The sequence below is a fragment of the Ylistrum balloti genome, unplaced genomic scaffold, assembly GCF_031769215.1.
Source record: "Ylistrum balloti isolate Yb309-2 unplaced genomic scaffold, AGI_CSIRO_Ybal_v1 Utg370372, whole genome shotgun sequence".
Lineage (NCBI taxonomy): Eukaryota > Metazoa > Mollusca > Bivalvia > Pectinida > Pectinidae > Ylistrum > Ylistrum balloti.
Window position 1 is genome coordinate 182,840 of NW_026782261.1, and position 16,995 is coordinate 199,834.

Here is a 16,995-nt window from a genome sequence, read left to right on the forward strand (position 1 = left end):
AATACCGATATATGTTGATATCTGACTACACATAATGATATATGTTGATGTCTGACTACATATACCAATATATGTTGATGTCTGACTACAAATACCGATATATGTTGATGTCTGACTACAAATACCGATATATGTTGATGTCTGACTACAAATACTGATATATCAGGATGTCTGACTACAAATACCGATATATGTTGATGTCTGGCTACACATACTGATATATGTTGATGTCTGACTACAAATACCGATATATGTTGATGTCTGACTACACATACCGATATATGTTGATGTCTGACTACAAATACCGATATATGTTGATGTCTGACTACACATACTGATATATGTTGATGTCTGACTACACATACCGATATATGTTGATGTCTGACTACAAATACCGATATATGTTGATGTCTGACTACAAATACCGATATATGTTGATGTCTGACTACACATACCGATATATGTTGATGTCTGACTACAAATACCGATATATGTTGATGTCTGACTACACATACCGATATATGTTGATGTCTGACTACAAATACCGATATATGTTGATGTCTGACTACAAATACCGATATATGTTGATGTCTGACTACAAATACCAATATATGTTGATGTCTGACTACACATACCGATATATGTTGATGTCTGACTACAAATACCGATATATGTTGATGTCTGACTACAAATACTGATATATCAGGATGTCTGACTACACATACTGATATATGTTCATGTCTGACTACAAATACCGATATATGTTGATGTCTGACTACAAATACCGATACAAGTTGATGTCTGACTACACATACTGATATATGTTGATGTCTGACTACACATACCGATATATGTTGATGTCTGACTACAAATACCGATATATGTTGATGTCTGACTACAAATACCGATATATGTTGATGTCTGACTACACATACCGATATATGTTGATGTCTGACTACAAATACCGATATATGTTGATGTCTGACTACACATACCGATATATGTTGATGTCTGACTACAAAAACCGATATATGTTGATGTCTGACTACAAATACCGATATATGTTGATGTCTGACTACAAATACCGATATATGTTGATGTCTGACTACACATACTGATATATGTTGATGTCTGACTACAAATACCGATATATGTTGATGTCTGACTACAAATACCGATATATGTTGATGTCTGACTACACATACTGATATATGTTGATGTCTGACTACAAATACCGATATATGTTGATGTCTGACTACACATACCGATATATGTTGATGTCTGACTACAAATACCGATATATGTTGATATCTGACTACACATAATGATATATGTTGATGTCTGACTACACATACCAATATATGTTGATGTCTGACTACAAATACCGATATATGTTGATGTCTGACTACAAATACCGATATATGTTGATGTCTGACTACAAATACTGATATATCAGGATGTCTGACTACAAATACCGATATATGTTGATGTCTGGCTACACATACTGATATATGTTGATGTCTGACTACAAATACCGATATATGTTGATGTCTGACTACACATACCGATATATGTTGATGTCTGACTACAAATACCGATACAAGTTGATATCTGACTACACATACTGATATATGTTGATGTCTGACTACACATACCGATATATGTTGATGTCTGACTACACATACTGATATATGTTGATGTCTGACTACAAATACCGATATATGTTGATGTCTGACTACACATACCGATATATGTTGATGTCTGACTACAAATACCGATATATGTTGATGTCTGACTACAAATACCGATATAAGTTGATGTCTGACTACACATACTGATATATGTTGATGTCTGACTACACATACTGATATATGTTAATGCTTGACTACAAATACTGATATATGTTGATGTCTGACTACAAATACCGATATATGTTGATGTCTGACTACACATACCGATATATGTTGATGCCTGACTACAAATACTGATATATGTTGATGTCTGACTACAAATACCGATATATGTTGATGTCTGAATACAAATACTGTTAAATGTTGATGCCTAATTACAAATACTGATATATTTGAAGGTCTGGCTTTAAATACTGATATATGTTGATGTCTGACTACATGTACTGATCTTGTGCATTGTGATACTGTGTCAGCAATATGCCGTTGGAGTTGAAAACAAATGCACTCCCCTGTGTTTTGGGGGTGTAACTGTGTGGTAGGGATAGTACTGTCTTGTCCTCAACTGTGTTGAAGAGGTTGGCATCTCATCTTCTACCATGTTGTGGGGATATTACTGTCCCTTCTACACCTGTTTTGAAGAGGTGGCATCTCATCCTCTACCATGTTGTGGGGATAGTACTGTCCTGTTGTCAACTGTGTTGAAGAGGTGGTATCTTATCCTCTACCATGTTGTGGGGATAGTACTGTCCTGTCGTCAAATGTGTTGAAGTGGTAGCACTGTCTCATCCTCTACCATGCTGTGTTGATGTTACTGTCCATTCCACAACTGTGTTGTAGGGGTGGTACTGTCTCATACTCCACAATGTTTGTGATGATACTGTTCCGTCCTCAACTGCGTTGTAGGAGTGAGACTGTCTAAACATCTATCATGTTGTGGGGGAAGTACAGTCTTACCCTCAACTGTGTTGTTGAGGCGCGGGTGAGGAACTGTTATATCCTGCACAGTGTTCCGTGGGAGAGGTACTGTTATATCCTCTAATGTGCTCTATGGAAGAGGTACTGTTATATCCTCAATAGTGTTCCGTGATAGAGGTACTGTTATATCCTCCCCAGTGTTCCGTGGGAGAGGTACTGTTATATCCTCCCCAGTGTTCCGTGGGAGAGGTACTGTTATATCCTCCCAGTGTTCCGTGGGAGAGGTACTGTTATATCCTCAATAGTATTCCGTGGGAGAGGTACTGTTATATCCTCCCAAGTGTTCCGTGGGAGAGGAACTGTTATATCCTCTAATGTGCTCTATGGGAGAGGTATTATTATATCCTCAATAGTGTTCCGTGATAGAGGTACTGTTATATCCTCCCCAGTGTTCCGTGGGAGAGGTACTGTTATATCCTCCCCAGTTTTCCGTGGGAGAGGTACTGTTATATCCTCCCCAGTGTTCCGTGGGAGAGGTACTGTTATATCCTCAATAGTGTTCCGTGATAGAGGTACTGTTATATCCTCCCCAGTGTTCCGTGGGAGAGGTACTGTTATATCCTCCCCAGTGTTCCGTGGGAGAGGTACTGTTATATCCTCCCCAGTGTTCCGTGGGAGAGGTACTGTTATATCCTCAATAGTGTTCCGTGATAGAGGTACTGTTATATCCTCCCCAGTGTTCCGTGGGAGAGGTACTGTTATATCCTCCCCAGTGTTCCGTGGGAGAGGTACTGTTATATCCTCCCCAGTGTTCCGTGGGAGAGGTACTGTTATATCCTCTCCAGTGTTCCGTGGGGGAGGTACTGTTATATCCTCCCCTGTGTTACGTGGGTGAGGAACTGTTATATCCTCTAATGTGCTTCATGGGAGAGGTACTGTTATATCCTCAATAGTGTTCCGTTGGAGAGGTACTGTTATATCCTCCCAAGTGTTCCGTTGGAGAGGTACTGTTATATCCTCCCCAGTGTTCCGTGATAGAGGTACTGTTATATCCTCCCCAGTGTTCCTTGGGAGAGGTACTGTTATATCCTCCCCAGTGTTCCGTTGGAGAGGTACTGTTATATCCTCCCCAGTGTTCCGTGGGAGAGGTACTGTTATATCCTCCTCAGTGTTTCGTGGGAGAGGTACTGTTATATCCTCTACTGTGTTCCGTGGGAGAGGTGCTGTCATATCTTCCAATGTGTACCGTGGGAGAGGTACTGTTATATCCTCCCCAGTGTTCCGTTGGAGAGGTACTGTCATATCCTCCCCAGTGTTCCGTTGGAGAGGTACTGTTATATCCTCAAGAGTGTTCCGTGATAGAGGTACTGTTATATCCTCCCCAGTGTTCCGTGGGAGAGGTACTGTTATATCCTCAATAGTGTTCCGTGATAGAGGCACTGTTATGTCCTCCCCAGTGTTCCGTTGGAGAGGTACTGTTATATCCTCAGTAGTGTTTCGTGGGAGAGGTACTGTTATATCCTCAATAGTGTTCCGTGGGAGAGGTACTGTTATATCCTCAATAGTGTTCCGTGATAGAGGTACTGTTATATCCTCCCCAGTGTTCCGTTGGAGAGGTACTGTTATATCATCCCCAGTGTTCCGTGGGAGAGGTACTGTTATATCCTTCCCAGTGTTCCGTGATAAAGGTACTGTTATATCCTCCCCAGTTTTCCGTGGGAGAGGTACTGTTATATCCTCAATAGTGTTCCGTGGGAGAGGTACTGTTATATCCTCCCCAGTGTTCCATTGGAGAGGTACTGTTATATCCTCCCCAGTGTTCCGTAGGAGAGGTACTGGAGAAGTAGTATACTCCTATGTGATGTTATAGTGATATTTTCCTCCCATTTAAGCTATATCAAGCATTCTTTAATGTATGAATGATATCACAATATTAAATAAACCACTTTACATTGAGTTGTTTATTCAAACTTAGATTCAAACAAAATTGAATTGATATGAACTAGGGAATCAAAGTAAAATTAAAAAAAAATAATTGCTTCCTTTATTGAGTCAGTTTCTTTCCGGAAAGAATATCGCCTCGCTTATTGAGTCAAAAGAAAATGAAAGGAGCCTTGAATGTTTGGTATCTGTCAGAGCGAACTATCTCGGCGGGGCTCGGATTTCAAATCCTAACAAAGGCGCGCCCTCCAGTCTCTCTATCACACCCGGTTAGAAGAAGACCTGTTACATTAACTGGTATTGAGGCAAGGTCAATTATTTATGAAACACGACATCTAATAAACACCGTTTTACACTCCAGAAAATCTATATAATGTACATCATTTTACACTCAAGAAAATCTACTTAAATGACACTGTTTTCCCCTTCAGATAATCCAGGCGTCCTATGAAGATAATACCTACAAGTAACATAACTCTGGAATGTCCATTTTTGTTTGATGTTACGTTAATTCGAGTTAATTTTTAAACAAAAAATAAAAATTAAAAAAAAAAATACGAGTCACTGTCTTTGCTAAACTTTGAAAAATAAGTAAAGAAAGTTACAGAAATACTTGTTATAACTAGCACGAGTGTGTGTGCCATGTTTCTGTTACAGTATACCACGTATTTTGAGAATGATTTGGCCTGTTCTGTACCAGCGTGCGTTTAGTTTACAACAGTAGGGGCTTAATGTTATTGTTTCCGGAAATGAATTGCCGTTAATTAACACGTAACACAACGTATGTTTTTAACAATTTCAGAAATGCGAAATTTCCCTATTCATCGGGAATCAGAGTAATAAATGCGTTTGTTATCATCAAAGCAATAAATTGATCAAATTTGAAATAAAAATCAAGCTAAACAAAAGAAAACCCCCTAGTAGCCATCAAAGTTAACAAAGAAAATTCCTTAGTAACCATCAAAGTTAACAAAGAAAATTCCTTAGTAACCATCAAAGTTAACAAAGAAAATCCCCTAGTAACCATCAAAGTTAACAAAGAAAATCTCCTAGTAACCATCAAAGTTAACAAAGAAAATCCCCTAGTAACCATCAAAGTTAACAAAGAAAATCCCCTAGTAACCATCAAAGTTAACAAAGAAAATCTCCTAGTAACCATCAAAGTTAACAAAGAAAATTCCTTAGTAACCATCAAAGTTAACAAAGAAAATTCCCTAGTAACCATCACAGTTAACAAAGAAAATCCCCTAGTAACCGTCAAAGTTAACAAAGAAAATCTCCTAGTAACCATCAAAGTTAACAAAGAAAATCCCCTAGTAACCGTCAAAGATAACAAAGAAAATCCCCTAGTAACCATCAAAGTTAACAAAGAAAATCTCCTAGTAACCATCAAAGTTAACAAAGAAAACCCCCTAGTAACCGTCAAAGTTAACAAAGAAAATCTCCTAGTAACCGTCAAAGTTAACAAAGAAAATCTCCTAGTAACCATCAAAGTTAACAAAGAAAATCTCCTAGTAACCATCAAAGTTAACAAAGAAAATCTCCTAGTAACCATCAAAGTTAACAAAGAAAACCCCCTAGTAACCGTCAAAGTTAACAAAGAAAATCTCCTAGTAACCATCAAAGTTAACAAAGAAAATCCCCTAGTAACCATCAAAGTTAACAAAGAAAATTCCTTAGTAACCATCACAGTTAACAAAGAAAATCCCCTAGTAACCGTCAAAGTTAACAAAGAAAACCCCCTAGTAACCGTCAAAGTTAACAAAGAAAATCTAACCATAGTAACAAAGAAAATCTCCTAGTAACCATCAAAGTTAACAACGAAAATCTCCTAGTAACCATCAAAGTTAACAAAGAAAATCTCCTAGTAACCATCAAAGTTAACAAAGAAAATCTCCTAGTAACCATCAAAGTTAACAAAGAAAACCCCCTAGTAACCATCAAAGTTAACAAAAAAAATCTCCTAGTAACCGTCAAAGATAACAAATAAAATCTCCTAGTAACCGTCAAAGTTAACAAAGAAAATCCCCTAGTAACCGTCAAAGTTAACAAAGAAAATCTCCTAGTAACCATCAAAGTTAACAAAGAAAATCTCCTAGTAACCATCAAAGTTAACAAAGAAAATCTCCTAGTAACCATCAAAGTTAACAAAGAAAATCTCCTAGTAACCGTCAAAGTTAACAAAGAAAATCTCCTAGTAACCATCAAAGTTAACAAAGAAAATCTCCTAGTAACCATCAAAGTTAACAACGAAAATCTCCTAGTAACCATCAAAGTTAACAAAGAAAATCTCCTAGTAACCATCAAAGTTAACAAAGAAAATCTCCTAGTAACCTAGTAACCATCAAAGTTAACAAAGAAAATCTCCTAGTAACCATCAAAGTTAACAAAGAAAATCTCCTAGTAACCATCAAAGTTAACAATCTCCTAGTAAAAATAACTCCTAGTAACCATCAAAGTTAACAAAGAAAATCTCCTAGTAACCGTCAAAGTAACAAAGAAAATCTCCCATCAAAGTTAACAAAGAAAATCTCCTCGTAACCATCATAGTTAACTACGAAAATCTCCTAGTAACCGTCAAAGTTAACAAAGAAAATCTCCTAGTAACCATCAAAGTTAACAAAGAAAATCTCCTAGTAACCATCAAAGTTAACAAAGAAAATCTCCTAGTAACCATCAAAGTTAACAAAGAAAATCCCCTAGTAACCATCAAAGTTAACAAAGAAAATCTCCTAGTAACCATCAAAGTTAACAAAGAAAATCCATTAGTAACCATCAAAGTTAACAAAGAAAATCCCCTAGTAACCGTCAAAGTTAACAAAGAAAACCCCCTAGTAACCGTCAAAGTTAACAAAGAAAATCTCCTAGTAACCATCAAAGTTAACAAAGAAAATCCCCTAGTAACCGTCTTAGTTATCATATAACATCTCCTAGTAACCCTCAAAGTTAACAAAGAAAATCTCCTAGTAACCATCAAAGTTAACAAAGAAAATCTCCTAGTAACCATCAAAGTTAACAAAGAAAATCTCCTAGTAACCATCAAAGTTAACAAAGAAAACCCCCTAGTAACCATCAAAGTTAACAAAGAAAATTCCTTAGTAACCATCAAAGTTAACAACGAAAATCTCCTAGTAACCATCAAAGTTAACAAAGAAAATCCCCTAGTAACCGTCAAAGATAACAACGAAAATTTCCTAGTAACCATCACAGTTAATCTCCTAGTAACCATCAAAGTTAACAACGAAAATCTCCTAGTAACCATCAAAGTTAACAAAGAAAATCTCCTAGTAACCATCAAAGTTAACAAAGAAAATCTCCTAGTAACCATCAAAGTTAACAAAGAAAATCTCCTAGTAACCATCAAAGTTAACAAAGAAAACCCCCTAGTAACCGTCAAAGTTAACAAAGAAAACCCCCTAGTCAAAGTTAACCAAAGTTAACAAAGAAAATCTCCCTAGTAAATCAAAAATCTCCTAGTAACCATCAAAGTTAACAAAGAAAACCCCCTAGTAACCGTCAAAGATAACAAAGAAAATCCCCTAGTAACCATCAAAGTTAACAAAGAAAATCTCCTAGTAACCATCAAAGTTAACAACGAAAATCTCCTAGTAACCATCAAAGTTAACAAAGAAAATCTCCTAGTAACCATCAAAGTTAACAAAGAAAATCTCCTAGTAACCATCAAAGTTAACAACGAAAATCTCCTAGTAACCATCAAAGTTAACAAAGAAAATCTCCTAGTAACCATCAAAGTTAACAAAGAAAATCTCCTAGTAAATCAAAGTTAACAAAGAAAATCTCCTAGTAACCATCAAAGTTAACAAAGAAAATCTCCTAGTAACCATCAAAGTTAACAAAGAAAATCTCCTAGTAACCATCAAAGTTAACAAAGAAAATCTCCTAGTAACCATCAAAGTTAACAAAGAAAATCTCCTAGTAACCATCAAAGTTAACAAAGAAAATCTCCTAGTAACCATCAAAGTTAACAAAGAAAATCTCCTAGTAACCATCAAAGTTAACAAAGAAAATCTCCTAGTAACCTTCAAAGTTAACAAAGAAAATCTCCTAGTAACCATCAAAGTTAACAAAGAAAATCTCCTAGTAACCATCAAAGTTAACAAAGAAAATCTCCTAGTAACCATCAAAGTTAACAAAGAAAATCTCCTAGTAACCATCAAAGTTAACAAAGAAAACCCCCTAGTAACCGTCAAAGATAACAAAGAAAATCTCCTAGTAACCATCAAAGTTAACAAAGAAAACCCCCTAGTAACCGTCAAAGTAACCATCAAAGTTAACAAAGAAAATCCCCTAGTAACCATCAAAGTTAACAAAGAAAATCTCCTAGTAACCATCAAAGTTAACAACGAAAATCTCCTAGTAACCATCAAAGTTAACAAAGAAAATCTCCTAGTAACCGTCAAAGTTAACAAAGAAAATCTCCTAGTAACCATCAAAGTTAACAAAGAAAATCTCCTAGTAACCATCAAAGTTAACAAAGAAAATCCCCTAGTAACCATCAAAGTTAACAAAGAAAATCTCCTAGTAAACAAAGTTAACAAAGAAAATCTCCTAGTCAAAGTTAACAAAGAAAATCTCCTAGTAACCATCAAAGTTAACAAAGAAAATCCTAGTAACCTCAAAGTAACCATCAAAGTTAACAAAGAAAATCCCCTAGTAACCATCAAAGTTAACAAAGAAAATCCCCTAGTAACCATCAAAGTTAACAAAGAAAATCCCCTAGTAACCATCAAAGTTAACAAAGAAAATCTCCTAGTAACCATCAAAGTTAACAAAGAAAATCCCCTAGTAACCATCAAAGTTAACAAAGAAAATCTCCTAGTAACCATCAAAGTTAACAAAGAAAATCTCCTAGTAACCATCAAAGTTAACAAAGAAAATCCCCTAGTAACCGTCAAAGTTAACAAAGAAAATCTCCTAGTAACCGTCAAAGTTAACAAAGAAAATCTCCTTGTAACCATCAAAGTTAACAAAGAAAACCCCCTAGTAACCGTCAAAGTTAACAAAGAAAATCTCCTAGTAACCATCAAAGTTAACAAAGAAAATCTCCTAGTAACCATCAAAGTTAACAAAGAAAATCCCCTAGTAACCATCAAAGTTAACAAAGAAAATCTCCTAGTAACCGTCAAAGTTAACAAAGAAAACCCCCTAGTAACCATCGCTGGTTTTGATTTCATCTTGTGCGATAGCAGTCCTTTCTTAAGTCAACGAATTCTTCAGCACGTTCTGAGAGGAAATAAACACTTTTTGCACCACGGATAAACTATATGATGAATTTCGTTTTACATCACAGGTAATATGTATACTGAAATATTGTTTTACATCACAGGTATTCTGTATACAGAAATATTGTTTTACATCACAGGTAATATGTATACTGAAATATTGTTTTACATCACAGGTATTCTGTATACAGAAATATTGTTTTACATCACAGGTATTCTGTATACAGAAATATTGTTTTACATCACAGGTAATATGTATACTGAAATATTGTTTTACATCACAGGTATTCTGTATACAGAAATATTGTTTTACATCACAGGTATTCTGTATACAGAAATATTGTTTTACATCATGGGTATTCTGTATACTGAAATATATATTTTTTTATATCCCAGGTAATCTACATTTTTTGTTTTGTTTCATATCTCGGGTAATCTACATTTTTTGTTTTATATCTCGGGAAATCTGTATAAACTACAAGACACTACATTATACACTAACAATCTCTTAATACAACGCGTGTTTAACCATGGATATAGAACCGTGTCCCTTTCTGATCTCACTCCGACAATCTGCTGGATTTACACGTGTACACACTGATACTATTCAATCACTATAAAACACGATTTAGACTGTACTCGCCCTTTGTTATTACTACATTCTATATTCACAAAAGCGTTTTCTATTTTCCCATTGTGAAATATAATTATTTTAACAATACAATTGGGATTGGAAGAATAAATGCAGTATATTTGCTGTCATATGAATATTTATCACCCTATACCGTTGTGACACGAAGCAATCTTTCCGCTTAAGTGAATTTGTCCATGGAATGGCTATAATTCTCTTATCAAATATTTATAAGACAAATTACAGGCAATCAGTTCGTGTTGTTGGTGCTAGTGATTTCTCTATCGTACAATATGCATTGTGTCTGTTGCTATGCACACGATCCTTCTCACTCGACTGCGTCGTCGACGGTTAGCTTGCTAAATTCATCTTCAAAACAATTCCATAGCGTAGAGCTTGATAGAATTTTATTATCAAGATATAAAGGAAACGATATTATTAAACGTAATACTATACGTGTTCCGTTAAATATTTTGTATGACCCCCACGTTGTGAGAGTGTTGTCCCTCGGAGCGCCGAGCTGACTGTGGAAGACTTGCTGGGAGGCAGGTCTGCCATTACGTCGGGTTAAAAGACAAACGGATAGCTATAAAAGTGCAATGATACAGTCCAATAGCTCTGTATGCCGTGCTTCTATCACATTAGTAGATTTTCGTAACTTTTCACCTTCTAATTTCTCTGTTGTCTTCCTATAAAGGACGTCACTGATCCTATGTATTTTTAAAGGACCCAGTCATCAATACCTCCAGTCAATCATGGCAAGACCGATCTTGCCTGCTGGAGCTTGCTAACACCGACATGAATACTTGATGTGTTTATCTCGGCTAACAAACCGCTTTACAATCAACTATAGCGATGATGTACAGGTAGATTTAGCTGAAACTGATAGTCTCCAGTATTCACCACAACTACTTTGTATGTTTACACTTTATTAACAAATAAAAAAAATGTGCACATATATCATTATAAATACAAATAATTCAATCGAAAATTCACTTTATATAAATATTTCTGATGATGAAACCAGTTTAATACCTGTTAAAAATTAATTTGATATCAGCCAAAATCGTAGATATTTCTGCCGACGTCCGAAGATATCCCAGCCGAACAACACAGATTTTTGTATTCAATAGCATCCAAAGAGAATGAATATACATCCGAAAACAGGGATAAACAGTATATTATATACCATCAAATGTGTTGGAACAGCATATAAAAACAGCAGTAATGTATTACACCCAAATGTAGATTTACTTCAATATGTGATGTCACTACCTGGATCTGCTGATACAACCACAGAAGACAATCGATAGGTACATCGGACAATAATTAGATTTATTCTCAACTGAGAAATATACATTCCTATATTCATTTTGCTTTAAATACATGTAACAGCTAAACAAAAACGAAATAACATACAAAAAACACACACAAACATAAGAAATAACACAAACGTGAAGCAAAAACAAGGTCAATAAAAAGGTAACATGTAGAAGTGGACGTCACTTCAAACATATTTCATTCCAAGGAGCGTTGAACATGAACTAAAGAACCAGGGTGTTTTAATATATATATTGTTCGTCATATACGTTATCTACCACAGTTTTACTGACAGCAATTTCTCGCTTTTGAATGCTGAAATAATGTCCACAGATTCCGAAGAAATGTACAAAATATACATGGACCTTTCAAAATAAAATATTCTACGAAAGAACATTGAATAGTACCTTTCAAAATTAAATATTTTACAAAAGACACACAAGTGAATAACACCTTTAAATGCAAATTTTGAATAGGAGGCAATGTAGCCAAATAATGAATAAACCAGAACACAAGGTATTTGATAACCTTACATGATACGTTCTAATTGTACTCCTAAATTTCACATTCAGTATTTATCAAAGCATTTGAGTGTTTTAAGTACTGGATTAGTTCAACATCTTCCCATCGTTGAAGTTCACTGTCCTAGAAGGCTATCGCTGAAGTTCACTGTCCTAGAAGGCTATCCAGGTAGTTCACTGTCCTAGAAGGCTATCGAGGTAGTTCACTGTTCTAGAAGGCTATCGAGGTAGTTCACTGTTCTAGAAGGCTATCGCTGAATTTCACTTTCCTAGAAGGCTATCGCCGAGGTCCACTCTCCTAGAAGGCTATCCTGGTAGTTCACTGTTCTAGAAGGCTATCGAGGTAGTTTACTGTTCTAGAAGGCTATCGCTGAAGTTCACTTTCCTAGAAGGCTATCGCCGAGGTCCACTTTCCTAGAAGGCTATCCTGGTAGTTCACTGTTCTAGCAGGCTATCGCGGTAGTTCACTGTCCTAGAAGGCTATCGAGGTAGCTCTCTTTCTTAGAAGGCTATCCTGGTAGTTCACTGTTCTAGAAGGCTATCGAGGTAGTTCACTGTCCTAGAAGGCTATCGAGGTAGTTCACTGTCCTAGAAGGCTATCGCCGAGGTCCACTCTCCTAGAAGGCCATCCTGGTAGTTCACTGTTCTAGAGGGCTATCGCGGTAGTTCACTGTCCTAGAAGGCTATCGCCGTAGTTCTATTTCTTATAAGGCTATCGCGGTAGTTCAATGTCCTAGAAGGCTATCGCTTAAGTCCACTGTCTTAGAAGGCTATACCGGATATATCATTTGTATATGTTTACAGCCCAAACTCTTTCTATAACAAACATCATTATAGGGGTTGTATCCCATCTTCTAACAATATTGATACACACAAAAAACCTATGAAACATCACACTTTCTATAACGGCGGTCTTAACTTTTAATAGCATTAATACACAAAAACCTTACAAAAAGATCCTGAGTTATACAGAGGACGTTACCAGTAAATGTATGACACCATTTAATTACGTTAAAACACGTTAGAATCTGAGGTCTTGCTTCGCCTATACATAGATACGAAAGTGGAACTCAAAAGTTTTAACAGGAAGAAACGACCTGAAATATTTCTAAACATAAAAACCATCAAATGCTAAAAGTTAGGGTGAAATAGAAAAGAGGCGTGAAAGATGACTGAAACATACAACAAAGTACAACTGGGACTGAAGCTACACCATCTGAAGCGAAACCCCCCCAAAACGAGAAAGAAAACATGTTAAAATCTTCACGGAGATCTCCATAGTTCTACCGAAACGATTCCTTTTGTGTAGGTTTTCTGTTGTTATGACCAAATAAATTTCATTATTTCTTTTTGAAAGAAAAAAGTGCAATCTTTAGATTAAGTCATTCCTTACCGAACTCTGTTGGCCTAACCATGGTGTCGTTTTCTAGTCTTTAACAGACACTATATAAATATTTTAATGTTAAATGAGCGTGTGAAGACCTGTGTGTTATAGTTTTACGATTTGTCACTGCTGACTGCATTATCACTACAGATAAAAAAACCCGTGATATGTTTGTAATACAATAAATCCGCTTTCGCTATTTGTACTTGTTGACGAAACGAAATATTTTCTTAAGGAAAAAAATCAGTAGGTTTGATTTCCCGATTGTGTCATTCATGTGGCAAGTGAATCTGCCATTTGCTAGGAATTATGACAGAATGGTGATACATAATACATGTAGATTGTTTGTTGTACCTGAAGCTGTGAAGTGCCGAGCTGTGCTGAAGGATAATACACGGACCGAGAGTATCCTAACAATACCCTAGGTACGATGTCGGCCCGCGGTCAATGTCTACCCTGACCATCACCCACGTGAGCAGCACTGCTGTTCTGTGGTCAGTCTGTCTGTCTGTGCGAGTGGTGATTGAATGAGTCGCCTTGAAGCTGACAGATATTACTACCAGTTAACCAATTGCAGTACAGTCCACGACCGGCCCTAGCTGTCGTACAGCCCTCGAGTCAGAACTTCATTTCCAACCCCTTAAGTCACTTAGTGGCTATTCTGTTGTATACATTCTTAGCTAAATTGGAATTCAGAGACAATATTACTCACTATCTTGGAATAGTTAATGCGTACACTTCGTCACTCAAAAGTAAAAGCCACGATTCGTTGCGCGGTATCACCTTGGACGCCTGTCGGGTGATGAAAGCAACAACTCCCTCTTTTACACGCTGATGTGAGGTGCGAATTGCTCTTTAACTTGTCCCGAAAGTTTTAGCGAAACTCCCGAGATTTACACGCGGTTCGAGAACAGACCGTTTCAACAGATATAGTTATCGGTTTACGCCAGACAAATTTAATGCCATTTTTTTGTGTTTTGTTTTTTGTTTCATGTTTTTATTTTTTTTATTTTTTTACTTTTAGTACGAAAACTGTTTCTGAATTCGACATTATATCCTTAACACATGGTACACCAAATATAGACAACATGTATATATCACATTAAAAACAACTAAATGACAAAATAAAAGATAAAAACTTGACTTTACGTATATATTTAATGTCTCTTTGTCGAGAATGTCGCCAGGCAAGTGGGTTTAAGACAAACTGAAGACAAATTATATATCATGTATGTAGAGTTGACACTCCGCCATCTGTCAGTAGTATTAGGAACATTGTATCGTCTAACAATCTCGTTGATGATAACACATTTCGATGGATGTGAGACGACAGACATATGTCTGTAAACTAATTAGTATCACCTGCTGAACGATAAGTATAACACTAAGCATTAAACGTTCAGAACTCATTTTCTTTTATGACTTCATAAATATTTGTTAATGTCGTATTACGAGAACACCATAACATCAGTGTCAAATAAAAAAGTTAAGTCGGTCTGTTTTAATCGGCATATTTCTCACCGCTAATTATTGTTTTCAGTTGAGAGTTGAAGAAGACACTATTATGTCTCGGCTTTTCACTAGCGTAATAATGCAGTGACAGTTGATGCTAATTCGCCAAAAACAAAGAAAAAAAATCCACAAAAAATTAGGTACAATATAGTAACGAATTATTTCATTGTTTCTCCATATAAAATATAAACTTTATTTATTTTACAACAATTGTAAAACAATCGATCAGTTTATACTAATCATTCTTTTCGGCGCGGATGGATGAGCGCGGGTGACTGACCCTGTTATACCTATTCCAGGAATCGAGCTCCGGACGCCTAAGCGAAAGACGAGTGCGTTACCACTGCGCCACCCGACCACCTTCTCCGTTTCTCTCTATTAGACGGTATCCTAAATCAGAACTGTGTCATATGTTATACAGCGGAATAGAATTTAGAATTGTACCCAGCATCTGATAAACGTGACATTTCGTGTTATTTTTTATGAAATTAAGCATTTCTTACAGTAACACATTACTTATATCAATCACTACAACTATGCATCGAAATCAAACTAAGAAAACTACTTAAAGTGTCTTGAAAATTATTGTATAGATTTTCATTACAAACGATGTTATGTGACCATATATGGAAATATTTATCAATAATAATGAAAAAGATTTTCATTAATAAATATTAAAATTGAGAGTATTAGGTACAGAAAAATAGCTCTGTTCAATCAGTAACAATTTATCCTTAAATATCACATCTGTAATGAACTCGGATAAAGCAAGTTAAAAATGAAGTACATTTTCTTGCCAAAGTAATACCTTAGCGTACTTTAGAATTCTGTAAGTAAGGATAATATATATATATATCTACAAAGTTAGAAATGAATAGGTATGAGACCCTGAACCTATTATTTGTATTGTAGTACAGGTCGACCCCAAGCTGTAAAACTGTTCGTCTCTCCAAATATTTGTTTACTACAGAAATAATTGGCGTTTCTTTTTCCTGATAGATATTTGGCACAAGAAAATTAAAGAATTGCAACTTGAAGTAGGAAATTTTAATATCAGTTTGCTTTGGCTGAGTAATAAAGAATTGATCAATCGAAATTGTTGTGTAGAGAAATCAAATGTGGTGTCTAGAGAATTAAAACATACCTATATACAATTCAATCAACGGATTTTACGTCCAATATTACGGCCTTTCGGTGGACGTGTGCCAACATGAATATGATAGTTAATATCACGATTGTAGTAACAAAAAAATGAGTATCTAGATTTGAGTAATCGTACAAATATAAGTTCGATGGTGTTTTTATTTCCATGTCGTATAAAGTTGTAACAGCACTTGTGTTTGGATATTCTAACTTATTCTAGAAACACTGATTTGATACAATTTCTGATGAATTTGATTCAGTATGGGTAGTTATTGAAGATCGGGTGACGAGAGTATTTTCTGTTTCACGTTGTTAAAACTATTATCTACCAATGTAACAATACTGATATGTAAGTGGATGGTTACATGATATTACTCAATCAATTAAAGTCACGCCGTAAACAATCACCTGCACAAGGTATTTCACAAACATTAAAAAATGCGCTTATACTTGACGCTAACAGGAGACTACTGACGTAAAAAAGGCTTTATTAACCTGCTGTTATTATGTTAGTATCGACAGTGGCGGCCCCATGACCAAGGCCCACTGCTCACCATGTCACCACCTGATGGTTATATACTGGTACATGTAAAACCTATCTCTCGATTTATTTCTAAATATTCCCTTGATAAGTTCATCAATTATTAACAATACAGAGGAATGGCGATAGAAACAAAACGCAATCTGTTGTCGC

General features: G+C 35.9%; 1 protein-coding gene across 1 annotated transcript in view; it reads right to left on the bottom strand.

Annotated features, from left to right (window-relative positions):
• LOC132554034 (zinc finger and SCAN domain-containing protein 2-like) overlaps positions 1 to 16,995 on the bottom strand; it is a 54,579-nt gene that overhangs the window by 25,877 nt on the left and 11,707 nt on the right. The window lies entirely within an intron of this gene.